General features: G+C 41.7%; 1 pseudogene; it reads right to left on the minus strand.

Annotated features, from left to right (window-relative positions):
- Positions 1-12587: 12587 nt before the first annotated feature.
- LOC100352859 (eukaryotic translation initiation factor 1 pseudogene) lies at positions 12588-13064 on the minus strand (annotated as a pseudogene).
- Positions 13065-13115: the final 51 nt, after the last annotated feature.

Below are 13115 nucleotides of genomic sequence, written 5' to 3' on the forward strand. Positions count from 1 at the left end.
TTAATCATTGGGCTCCATATGGTTTAAAGTGTGTAATATTCCATTTAAGATAACTCATTTCAGTACAGCTGGAAAAATCAGTCTTGTAGGTCCATCTGCCAACCGAGCAATCTGTATCTTTTGGATGCCACTGCCTATGCATTTGCCACTGGCTTCCTCCAAATGTGGGGAAAGCAAATGTGCATGTCCTCAGTAAAAATACAGATGGCCACGTAACAAATTGCTTACTATCCATTTCCAACAGAAAAGCTAACTCTTTATGAAATCTAACCATGCAACAAGGGCTCTGAATATTGCTCACCTTGGAATGTAGGGAGCAGTGGAAAAGTGGGTGAGAGAGTTGGCAGTTGTCATTCTAAGTTAAGAACAGTCTATTGGAGATACATACATATGCTGACCTGACTCTATAAAGAAGGCTGTGTGATGTCTCCTGAATAATGTACATGGAAGAAGGAATCCCTGACGATTCATGGTGACCCCTAAACTGACCTGTCCTTGGAGGTCATTTCACACTTCCCATACTGTGGCTTTCTTCCCAGTGCTGTCTGTGTATCCAGAATACAAAGTCGTCTCAGTCTCTTAGTGTAGTAGAGCTTACTCTGCTGAGTGTTGTCTTTTTGGTATTCATATGTGTCAGATAATCTAGAGTCAAGTAGAAGCAATTTATTGTTGAAAATAAATTTTAGTGAACAAGAAGTGAACTAGAGAATCTTGGTGTTCCTTCTCTAGTAATTCAATCAGCAAAAACACCATAGTCAGTTATTAGGAAGTAGAAGAGATAATTGATACAATTTTCAATTATTTTTACTTAATTATAACTTTAAATTCTGCTAGGAATTTCCTTTAGACAACAGGCTTGAAACAAACTAATACATAAAGCAGAATGACATAACTCATGTAAATTTTGGGAGAGATATTAGAAAGCATCTAACCCATCATTTCACAGTTTCTGAACCTACTTGAAACATGAGGAATTAAGAGCCAGAGAATACAAGTTCCAAATTTCAACTATAACAAAGATCTTGAAGTTAGAAAAATGAAGTCAAATTATAGAGTAATTTGTGGCATGACCTAAAACATCACATTCCTTTTAAAACAGAGAATGCATTAAAATCACTACTTAATTAGTATACCTGAAAGTATAATATGGGAATTACTTTGATTGGGTTCAACTCAGTGCCTCTCATTCCAGACTTATAGAAGCAAAACATCTAGAATTCAGGCTTGGGAACTTACATGTTTTAACAAAGTTTTTGTGGGATACTCATATTAATTCATACACTGAAATTTGAAAAAAACACTTAATACAGCTGCTAAGAATCCATCAAAGGTCTTTAGCAATTTCCAGTGACTGCATTTCTTATCTGATCTAAATAACTATAAGTGTGGTCAGGAGGATGAGTGTCTTTGTACATGAGTGTATTCTAATCAACCAAAGTCAGGAATCTCCGTGAGAGGAGGGGACAGAAAAATAGATGCCTTGCTTTCTGGCCCCAGGGTTGCTTCCCTTCATGTGCATGATACTCTTGTCACCTACAAGAGGGTGGATAGCAGCAACTCCCATCCATGAGTTGCCATCAGAGACTTACCTGATGTTATGGAAATGATCCCCAGAGGGAACCATTTTGCCCTTTTTTCGATCAACAATGAACACATTTCTTACCATTATCTAGACTTCATATTACAGGTTCTGTCTCTAACTTTTTAAAGGAGCAATTTAAAGTTAAAATATGAGAATCACCACAAGATAACTCTGTATAAAGTGTAGAAATATATATGGTGGTTTTTAAAACTTACAGTGTTTTTGGCTGGTGCCGCGGCTCAATAGGCTAATCCTCCACCTTGCGGCGCTGGCACACCTGGTTCTAGTCCCGGTCGGGATGCTGGATTCTTTCCCGGTTGCCCCTCTTCTAGGCCAGCTCTCTGCTGTGGCCCGGGAAGGCAGTGGAGGATGGCCCAAGTGCTTGGGCCCTGCACCCCATGGGAGACCAGGAGAAGCAACTGGCTCTTGCCTTTGGATCAGCGCGGTGCACCGGCTGCAGCAGCCATTGGAGGGTGAACCAACAGCAAAGGAGGACCTTTCTTTCTCTCTGTCTCTCTCTCTCACTGTCCACTCTGCCTGTCAAAAAAAAAAAAAAAAGCTTACAGTGTTTTTGCTCACATGGACCTTTCTAACACATTTTATTTTTACACTATATGCATCTATAATTGACATATCATACTTGGCACAGATATTCATGTACTACCTGTATATTTTGACATATATACATACCCATGAAGCATCATTAAAAATAAGGTAGTGAATATATCCATCAACTGACATGGTTTTCTTATTCCCTGTTGTAATCTCTTCTTTCTCTTCTCTTCACCCATTAGAGTGCCACTTTACCCTCTACACATTCAAACATTTTCAGAACTATGGGTTAGTTTGTATTATCCAAAGTTTGGCCCAATGGAATCATGTACCTTGTGCTATCTGGTTTATTCTACTTAGCATAATTATATTGATTTTCTTCCATTATATATCAGTGGCTCAGTCCTTCTGAAGACTGAATAGTATCCCATGGTTGATTTAACCATTCATTTGTTGATACATTTAGGGGGTCTTCCCATTCTGGATGTTGCAAATAATACTATTATAAATGTTTGTGTACAAGTCTTTGAGTAGACATTGTTTCTTTTCTATTGGGTCAATACCTCGTCCAAGTCAAATGTTAGATGTGTGTTTAATTCTATAAGATGCTACTGAACTGTTTTTCCAAGTGATTATACCATTTCCATTCTATTCAGCAGTCTATGAAGGATTCAGCTTTACATCCTCACCTACATTGGATTCTTTTCATTTTAAATATTTTAATAGCTGTCGTGTATAATATTGTAGTTTTCACCTACACTTCCTTAATTATGAATGATGCAGAACATCTTTTCATTTGTTTATTTCCTATCCATAAGAAGTCTGTTCAAATCTTTTGCATGTTTATTTACTTGATGCTCTGTTTTCCTGTTGTTGAATTTGAGGAGCTGGTTCTGCATTCTGAATAGCATCCTTTATCAGGCATGTGCCATGAAAATATTTTTTCTTATGCTCTGGGTGCCTCTTCATTGTCCTATTAGTATTTTTTAAAGAATTATTTGTGTTCTTGAAAGACAGAGTTACAGAAAGAGAAGGAGTGACAGATCTTACCTAGCTGATTTGCTCCCCAAATGGCCACAAAGCTGTGGCTAGGCCAGGTTGAATCCTGGTCCCAGGGACTCTCTGAGGGTCTCCCACATGGGAGACACAAACCCAACTAACTGGATAGTCATCTGCTGCCTCCTGGGTACATTAGGAGGAAGCCAAATCAGCGGCTTGGAATAGCCTGGACTCAAAGCTGATACAGGCATTCAAAGCACTGGCTTAACTTTTTGACCCACAACACCAGCCACCAACAATATTTTTTTGAATAGCAAATATTCTAATACAGACAAAGCCCTATTTATCAATATTTTCTTTTTTTGATCATACTTTTGATATTGTATTTAAGAAATTATTATCTAACCAAAGGTTAGAAAGATTTCCCCTTTTGTGTTCCTCTTGAGTTTTAAAGCTTTAGTTTTTTTTTAATCTATGTCTAAGATTTTTTTAATTAGGTTTATTCTCCAAGGATGGTTCAGAGGATACATGACTTCTTCTTTGAAACCCATCATTGTCTAGGCAGGATTTGTGGCATTGTGATGCTCAAAGGGGCATTAACAAAAACAGGGTCCTATATGTAGGAATAGAGACTAAAGGCAAACCACAAATATGGAGGTTTTTTTTTAAGACGTATTTTATTTGAAAGGCAGAGTAATAGATGCAGAGGGAGAGACAGAGAAAGAGAAAGATCTTCTGTCTGCTGGCTCACTCCCTAAATGGCCCCAACAGTCAGGGTTGGGTCAGGCCAAAGCCAGGACTGGGTCTCCAATGTGGGTGCAGGAGGCCGAGCACCCAGACCATTGCCGGCCTCACACAATGGAGTTTTTAAAGGTAAGCGCCCAGGCTGACAGGTGTTTCCATTTCTATTGATGATGAGATTTCCTGCATTGCTCTCACCCTGATCCTGATGGGGACATTTGGAGAAGGCTGATTGGGGATGGGGAGAGTGATGCAATCATTATTGTGACACACACTCCAATTCTCTTTCATTTTTGAAGCAGAAGCCCCTCCCACTTCTCATCACCTGGCTTTTATCTCCTTAGTTGGCTAACCTGCACATTGAGAAATCCTGGGAGAAAAGGGTATGCTCAGAGATAGTGCCTTGTATATGGGTTTGTAGCCCTCTGATGTGAAGAACGGGAGGGTGTGCAGTACTTCCTACAACAATTATGGAAACATAAACCTATAGCAATCCATAAATTATTTCTGAATTTATTTTAAAATATTCAGCTTTGTAGAAGTATTCAGCTTCAGTCTCTGCACATAAATATTCTGCCAAAACAGCATTTTCATTAACAAGATTGACTGTTAATGGGAAAATGTTCATACCATTTTGTTAAATGAAAAATTTAGATTACAAAACAATATGTAGAGTTATGGAGCTACTTTGCAAAAAAGTCTATGCATATTAAAGGACAGGAAATACACACAGAAATTATTTTAAAATTGTCTTTATATGGTAAGAATGTGATTTTTTTTTAAAATCTGGGGCTGGCATTGTGATGTAGTGGGTAAAGCTGCCACCTGTAATGCTGGCATCCCACTTGGGTGCCTATTCACATCCTAGCTGCTCCACTTCCAATGCAGACCCCTGCTAATGGCCTGGGAAAAGCAGCAGGAGATTGCCCAAGTGTTTGGGCCCCTGATGTCCACTTGGGAGACCTGGCTGCAGGTATAGGCACCTGACTTTTTCCTAGCCCAGGCCTGGCCACTGCAGCCATTGGGAGAGTAAACCAGTGGATGGAAGTTCTCACCTGATGTGTCTCTGCCTCTCTCTCTCTGTAACTCTAACTTTAAAATACATAAATAAATCTTTTAAAAATGTATTTAACTTTCTATTTTGAGATGATTTTACCCACATGTAGTTAAAAGAAATATTACACAGAAATATATTTACCCATAATGTATTACAAAGTTATAGGAAAGGTCTTCAAAAGCTTCATGGAAAAAAAGTACTATGAAAAAATTAGGTATAGCTGCAAAATTTGTTTTGGAAAGATATATTCATTTTTTGAAAGGTAGCGTTATGGGACTGGGGGAGAGACAGAGAGAGAGAGAGAGAATATAAGATTTTCCATCTGATGTTTCACTCACCCAGGGCCTACAATAGCCAGGGCCAGGCCAAGCCAAAGCCAGGACCATGGAATTTCATCTACGTCTCCCACATGACTTGCAGTGGCCCAGGTACTTGGGTCATCTGTTGCTGCTTTCCCAGAAGCATTAGCAAGGATTGGAAGAGGGACAGCCAGAACTCAGGCACCTGTATGGGATTTGGGATGCTGGTGTTGCAGGTGATGGCTTAACCAGCTATGGACCCGGGACTTCAAAATAATAATAATAACAATAATAATAATAATAATTTGGAGCAAATTGAACCTTTAATTGCATTTTTCTGTGAACTATTTTTTCACAAATATTTTTCCTAGATGATCTCCCTCCCCCCCTTTTTTTTCCTAGATGATCTTCTAATGAGAATGAAGTTATATCCCATAAAACCTATCTTAAGTTGAAAGTATCAGAAATCAAATATGCATTTAGGGGGCCAGTATTATGACACAGCAGGTTAAGCCACACCCTGCAACACTGGCATCCCATGTGAGCTCTGGTTCTAGTCCCAACTACTCCACTTTTATTAAAAAAAAGGTTTAAAAACAAGATTTATTAGAGTCAGAGACCACCAGGCAGAGTGGCATGGAGGGGGACAAAACCTAAAGGTATTGGGGTTTTAAGCACAATTTGACTACTCCATTTTTGGTCCAGCTCCCTGCTCATGTGCCTGGGAAACCAGCAGAAGACGGCCCAAATGCCTGGATCCCTGCCACCCACATGGAATACCTGGATGGAATTCCATATTCCCGGCTTCAGCCTAGCCCAGACCTGGCCTTTGGTGGCTATTTGGCAAGTGAACCAGTGGATAGAAGATCTATTTCTTTCTCTCTGTCTCTCCACTTCTATCTCTAACTCTCCCTTTCAAACAAATAAGTCTTTTTTAAAGAAACATGAATTTAGGGGCAGGTGTTCATTGGCGCAGTAAAGATGCTACTTGGGACACTCACATCCAATATCAAAGTGTTTGAGTTTTTTTTTTTTTTTTAATATTTATTTATTTGAAATGTGGAGTTACAAAGGCAGAGGCAGAGAAAGAGAGAGCTGTCTTCCATCTGCTGAATCACTCCCTGGACAGCCAGAGCTGAGCTGATCCAAAGCTAAACCAGGAGCTTCTTCCAGGTCCCCCATGCAGGTGCAGGGGCCCAAGCACATGGGCCATTTTTCACTGCTTTCCCAGGCCATAGCAGAAAGCTGGATCAGAAGTAGAGCAGCCAGGACTTGAACCAGCATCCTATGGGATGCTGGCTTTGCAAGTGGCGGCTTTATATGCTGCTTTATCTGCTACACCACCTTCCCAGCCCCAGTGTGTGATTAAGGCCCAGTCATGTCCTGATATTAGTTTCCTGCTAAAGTGCTCCCTGGGAGACAGCAGGTGATAGGTCAAGTACTTGGGTCCCTGCCACCCGTATGGGAGACAGACTGAGGTTTGGGCTCCTTGCTTTGGCCTAGCCCAGCCCTGCCCCAGATGTTGCAGCCTTATGGGGAAGTGAACAAGCAGGTGCAATCTCTTTCTTTCTCTCTCTCTCTCTCTGTGTGTTTCTCTCTCAAATAAATACAAATAAATATCATTTTAAAAAGTCATTTACTACAACTAACCTGACAAACATGATTGCCCAGCAGCACAGCACATGGTAGCATAGCAGCTGTTTACCCTCAACATCATGTGGCTAATAGAGATCTGTGGCACACTTCCTCTGTCCAGTATTGCAAGCCGAAGCTTGTGAAAAGCAGCTGAACAGTAAGTTTCCCTTAATAGGATTTGCAACACCTGTGTCAATAAAGTAGTACCCCGTGTGCTGGTGACCATGATACAAAATATAAAATGCCCAAATGACACTCATTGCTACATTAAATTCTACAAAGGAAAGATTCAGCCTGATCACTTGTTATCTGCATTACTCAGCTCACTTTAGTCACTCCGCATTCCAAAGGGTTCCATTCAGGTGGAGCAGCTTTTTCTGCATTGTTATTTAATACCCCTCTGTGTCCTCACATATCTGAGTCTGTAAAATAATTCCGTTCTAAGATACCAAGATGAGCTCCTGAGGTTGAACAAAAGATTTCACTTGTCTCACGAGGAATTCCTACTGCTTATAAAACAGAAATCCTGCTTCCCTTTAGAAACAGGGTAGCCATGAATCACGGCATCACGCTGGCTCGATCATAATCTAACACTTCATGCCTCAGACAACAACTTGATTTGTCAAGAGACTGGCCCTGCGAGGGCTGCCAATAGTATCGATGCCCATTGAAGAGGATATAATTAAGCCCTTGGTGAACTAATTTCATTTTCTTTTTTAACAACTTGGAGTGCATACGTACAAAATAGAAAATAAAGAGAAGGCTGTAAGGAATCTTGCTCTGCCCAAATACCAGCAAGGATTTCACTTTTCTTTTACCTGACAAAGGGTGTTTAGAGATTGAAAACAGTCTTCTCTCCAACACCCCACGTGCGCATATTTGTTCCTACCCACTAAGCACTATCAGGTGTTCTCTAGGTATAACATTTTCTTACAAATTAACTGCAGAAAGACTCAGTGCTTCCTGCTTGTTATCTGCTTCCATTATGGCTTGAGGACAGAGAAATTGATTCTGACTCACTCTACCACTTGCTATGAGCAGTTTGGAGTAAAAGGATTTGTCGATTTGGATAATTTCTTAGAAGCTTGTTATTTGCTTGGGAATACATCTATTACTCAACGACCGGAAATATAAAGAGCTGAATCAGCCATATTTTTAAGTTAAACATTTTAAGTTGAGATGGGGAAGGAGCAGTTTAATGGTAATCTTAGTCATTATCATATCAGTATAAACTCTGAAATTTGGAGAAGCTCACGTTCTGGTAATGCAAAGAAATAAATTCTCACCCAAAAGCCTCTCTACCTTGGGCTGTTACCTGTCTTCTGTACCAAAATGAACACTACAAAATACAGGGAAGTGAGCTTATTATGCTCATGCTACAAGATCTGATCAAAAACATTTTATTAGTGGAATATTAACACAATAGCATATATCATCTTTTTTTTAAAGATTTATTTATTTGAAAGAGTTACAGAGAGAGAAGCACAAGCAGAGAAAGACAGGTCTTCCATCTGCTGGTTCACTCTCCAATAGGCCACAATGGCCAGAGCTGCGCTGATAAGGAGCCAGGAGCTTCCTCTGGGTCTCCCACATGGGTGCGGGAGCCCAAGGTCTTGGGCCATCAGGCCACAAGCAGAGAGCTGGATTGGAAGTGGACTTGAACCAGCGCCCTTATTGGATGCTGGCACTGCAGGCAGAGACTTTACCCACTAGACCACAGTGCCAGCCCCACAGATATCATCTTAAGGGATTTCTGTTCTGCTCTGATATCCGCTTAGTTAAGCATGCTGGTGTTTCGCTTGTACCTCTCTCCCTAGGCTGATGTACAGGCTGCACGTCAGGTCAGAACCTGTGTTGAGAGTAGGCTGGAGAGCCACCCTCACATCAAGCCCTGGCTCTGTGGTAGGCAAAGCTGGGTTGTGTAGTCGGTTAGATTAGAACTAAGGTTATTGAAATCATGTGGTCAAAATTTGTCATCTCAGGGTAGACATGTGGTGCAGCAGCTAAGATGCAGCTTGGCACACCTGCATTCTGTATTAGCGTGTCTTGTTCGAGTCCGAGCTCTGCTTCTGATCCAACTTCCTATTGATGTGCTCCCTGGGAGGCAGCAGGTGTTGGTTCAGGTACTTGGATCCCTGCCACGCACATGGGAGGCCTGTATTGAGTTCCTGGATCTCAGATTTGGCCTGGCCTAGTTCTGGCTTTCATGGGCATTTGGGGGGAGTAAAGCAGACTTTCTCTGTTTCTCTGCCTTTCAAATAAAAAAAATTAAATATCTCATGTACAGAACCTGTCTAGGTAGTTGTTTTGCCCCTGGAATACAACTTCATGTTCCAGAGTTTCCAGTGTTACAGAAGAGTCAGAGCTAGTATGTAGAGCCGAGGAAATCTGGGTCATTATGAGAAAAGCACAAACATGGTAAGTATAGTTTGTATATCCTCGCATTTCCTTGCTGACTATTTTGTTCTTCCTTTGCCCTGTTTCCCAATACTGGCAGGTTCCCAGTATTTTCAAGCTATGGGGTTTTCTCATTCCAAGAGAAAACATTATCTCATGATTCACTAATATGTTTGTGCATGTGATTAGTATATTTTGTCCTAGGATCATTGGAAGATCCAACAAGAACAAGTAGTGAAGCATAGAAAGAAAACTGAATTGATTTGTGGCCCTTGATGGGAGAGAAACTTAGAAATACAAGATCTTCCCCAAACTTCCTGTTTCAAGTTATATGGGCACTTCTCTACCCGCTTCTTGTACAGATTAGCTGAATCATTGAGCTTGCTCCATGGGACGTTATTCTAAAAGTTTTGTAAACTTTCAGGAGGCTAGGCTTCTGATTCGAGATTGGAAGCCTCATCTCCATTTTCAGCCCTGTGTGTCTAAATAAGTTTTGAATCCTTTCAGTTGCAACTAACAGAATACCAAATCAACATATGATTTAAACAGGTAGGGCTGGGCTGCTCTCACATAACAAGGAGTCCAGATTGAGTTGCTGGAATTGTTTAAGAACTTCAAATCCACATATTGACTTTTTGTTGTCATGATTTTCTAACCTTACCTTTTGATATTTGTTACAACCTAAATCCTGAGCCTCATAAATTAGTTCTAATCATTTGACACACTTGTATACTTTTCTATCTCTATCTGTATTAGTAGGAAACTAAGTATTGTTTTCTTCTCAAAAGAGGGACAAAATAAATTGGAGGCAGAGGCAGTAGCCAGTCATGGTTAGTAGACTGAATGTCAGCTGCTATCATGGTAGCTGGGCTAGTATTTAATCTCAGGAATGGGTTAGTAGGATCCACAATGTTTTAATGGCTATATCTTTGTAGGTACATCCTAAAGACAGAGCACTTTTTTGTTCTAGCTCTGCAGTCCCTTTGGCTGCATATGTATTGGCTCATCCCCTGGACTTTCTTTGATCTTTCCCTGCAAGAACCCATGTTTCAACACAGTGTTGTACCTAACAGCTACACTAAGTGCAAAGTCCTAAGCCTTCAAAATGAGGAAACAGCTATGGTTCAGGAACTATATATAGATTCATTTCCCTGGAAGGTACCAGCCTTTCATCTGCACAAATCCTGCTGTTGGCTTTGAACCAAAACTATCCTACTTTTGGCCTTTCTCATGCTCACCAGAGTTGGAATTTGTTTCAATGGTTTGCAATCCTAGTATCAGAGAACTCTTTCCCACAAAATTTTCTCCACTCCTCTCCCGAATAAGCTGTCATGATTTTCAAATTTCAGTAATTCCTGTTCTTTATAGGGCATTGCCATTTTTTCCCATGATAGCCTGCCCTGCCTCGGCTAGACTTCTTGATGCTTTCTGAGTGCCCATGCCCCTCGATTCTTGTATTACCTGAGACATTTCTTTCCCTCTCCCTCTCTATCACTCTTTCTCATTTCTCATTCAGCTTTACATATACATCCATGTTTCCTGTAAACTACCAGTTTTTTTTTTTTTTTTTTTTTTTTTTTTTTTTTTTTTTTTTTTTTGACAGGCAGAGTGGACAGTGAGAGAGAGAGACAGAGAGAAAGGTCTTCCTTTGCCGTTGGTTCACCCTCCAATGGCCGCCACGGCCGGCGCGCTGCGGCCGGCGCACCGCGCTGATCCGATGGCAGGAGCCAGGAGCCAGGTGCTTTTCCTGGTCTCCCATGGGGTGCAGGGCCCAAGCACCTGGGCCATCCTCCACTGCACTCCCGGGCCACAGCAGAGAGCTGGCCTGGAAGAGGGGCAACCGGGACAGAATCCGGCGCCCCGACCGGGACTAGAACCCGGTGTGCCGGCGCTGCTAGGTGGAGGATTAGCCTAGTGAGCCGCGGCGCCGGCCAAACTACCAGTTTTTTAAAAAATATTTATTTATTTATTTGAAAGTCAGAGTTACACAGAGAGAGGGAGAAACAGAGAGAGTAAGAGATCTTCCAACTGCTGTTTCACTACCCAAATGTCTATAACAGCTAGAGCAGGGCCAGGCTGAGGCTGGGTTCAGGAGCTTTGGATCTCTCATGTGGGTGACAGGAGCCAAGGTACTTGGGCCATCCTCTGCTGCTTTTCCCAGGCCATTAGCAGGGAGCTGCATTGTAAGTGGAGCAGCTGGGACATGAACCAGCACCAGTATGTGACACCAGTGTCACAGGGTGGTGGCTTTACCTGTTAAACTATCTTTACCCCTAAACTATCTTTTTCTTCCATCTAACCACTAATTCTAGGTTGATCTATTGCTTCTTTTTTTTTTTTTTTTTTTTTTTTTTTTTTTTTTTTTTTTTTTTTACAGGCAGAGTGGACAGTGAGAGATAGAGACAGAGAGAAAGGTCTTCCTTTGCCATTGGTTCACCCTCCAATGGCCACTGTGGCCGGCGCGCTGCGGCCAGCGCACGGCGCTGATCCGAAGGCAGGAGCCAGGTGCTTCTCCTGGTCTCCCATGGGGTGCAGGGCCCAAGCACCTGGGCCATCCTCCACTGCACTCCCGGGCCACAGCAGAGAGCTGGCCTGGAAGAGGGGCAACCAGGACAGAATCCGGCGCCCCGACCGGGACTAGAACCTGGTGTGCCGGCACCGCTAGGCGGAGGATTAGCCTAGTGAGCCACGGCGCTGGCCTGATCTATTGCTTCTAATTATGTACCTACAGCCAACTCTATCCTATTCTCCTGATATTAGGAATATTATTAATAGTTGCCTTTTCAACATCTCAATCCCAAATGTTAACCAGAATTTTCATTTTCAATGTTAAAAATGTGATTCATGACAAATCACATATAAAATATATTCAACATCAGTAGCAATAAATAAATGCAAATTAGAACCTCAAGGAGATTACTACACACCCTAAGAGTGACTACAGTAAAAAATAAATGCTAGTGGATCACTCACAGAATATGGGTGGGAAATTAAGCCCCCAGAGTGACCCTGGGATTCAGTTTAGTAATTTCTGAAAACATGTTATGACCTATGACCTGGACTCTTGGGCATGTACCCCAGAGTATGAAGAGTTATGTTCACATCAAAACTTAAACATGGATCTTCATAGTAGCTGAAAACAGTCAAGATGATCATTAATGGGTGACTGGTTAAGCAAACTATGGTGCAGTGTGTCAGTGTCAGCATCCTGGTTTTGATACTGTACTGTGGTTTTGCAAGATGTTAGCAAGCTGAGTGAACAACATGGAAGATCTTTCTGAGTTATTTATTTACTTTTTTTTTTTTTTTGCATGGCTCTTTTCAGTTTATTGCATGAAGGAGTTACACTAGTCCAGGTTAAAAGCAGACCCTAAATGGTTACATCATACAGGCTGTGAGATATTTAAACTTGTGACAAGGGACAGAAAGGCAATTCTACTCATTGCAAGGAAATCCTGTTACGCTTCTGTGCCACAAACACTTGAAACCCATGAACCTTCAGCTGATTGTCCTTAGCCAGTCCAGTCTCTACCAGGAACTGGCGCTGGTTCTTGTGCTGGTTACCCTGTAGCTGAATTACTTCTCCATATTCTGGGTGCTCCACATATTTCTTAAACACCTTTACTAGTTTCTTTTTATCATAATCATCAACAATCCCTTGGGCAGTAGGAAGGGTCTTCCTGCCAGTTCTCTGTTGAATTCTTACACGGATATAATCCTCAGTGCCAGCAGGAACCAGGTCATCACCCTTACTGACATCAGCAAAGGGGTTGAAAGAGTGGAGGTTCTGGACAGCGGACATAAAATACAATTCCTTTTCCTCGGCAGACCAAAATGGCCTGCGGAGAAGGTG

The sequence above is a fragment of the Oryctolagus cuniculus genome, chromosome 12 (genome assembly GCF_051225735.1).
Source record: "Oryctolagus cuniculus isolate XC-2025 breed Fujian yellow rabbit chromosome 12, ASM5122573v1, whole genome shotgun sequence".
NCBI classification, from domain to species: Eukaryota; Metazoa; Chordata; class Mammalia; order Lagomorpha; family Leporidae; genus Oryctolagus; species Oryctolagus cuniculus.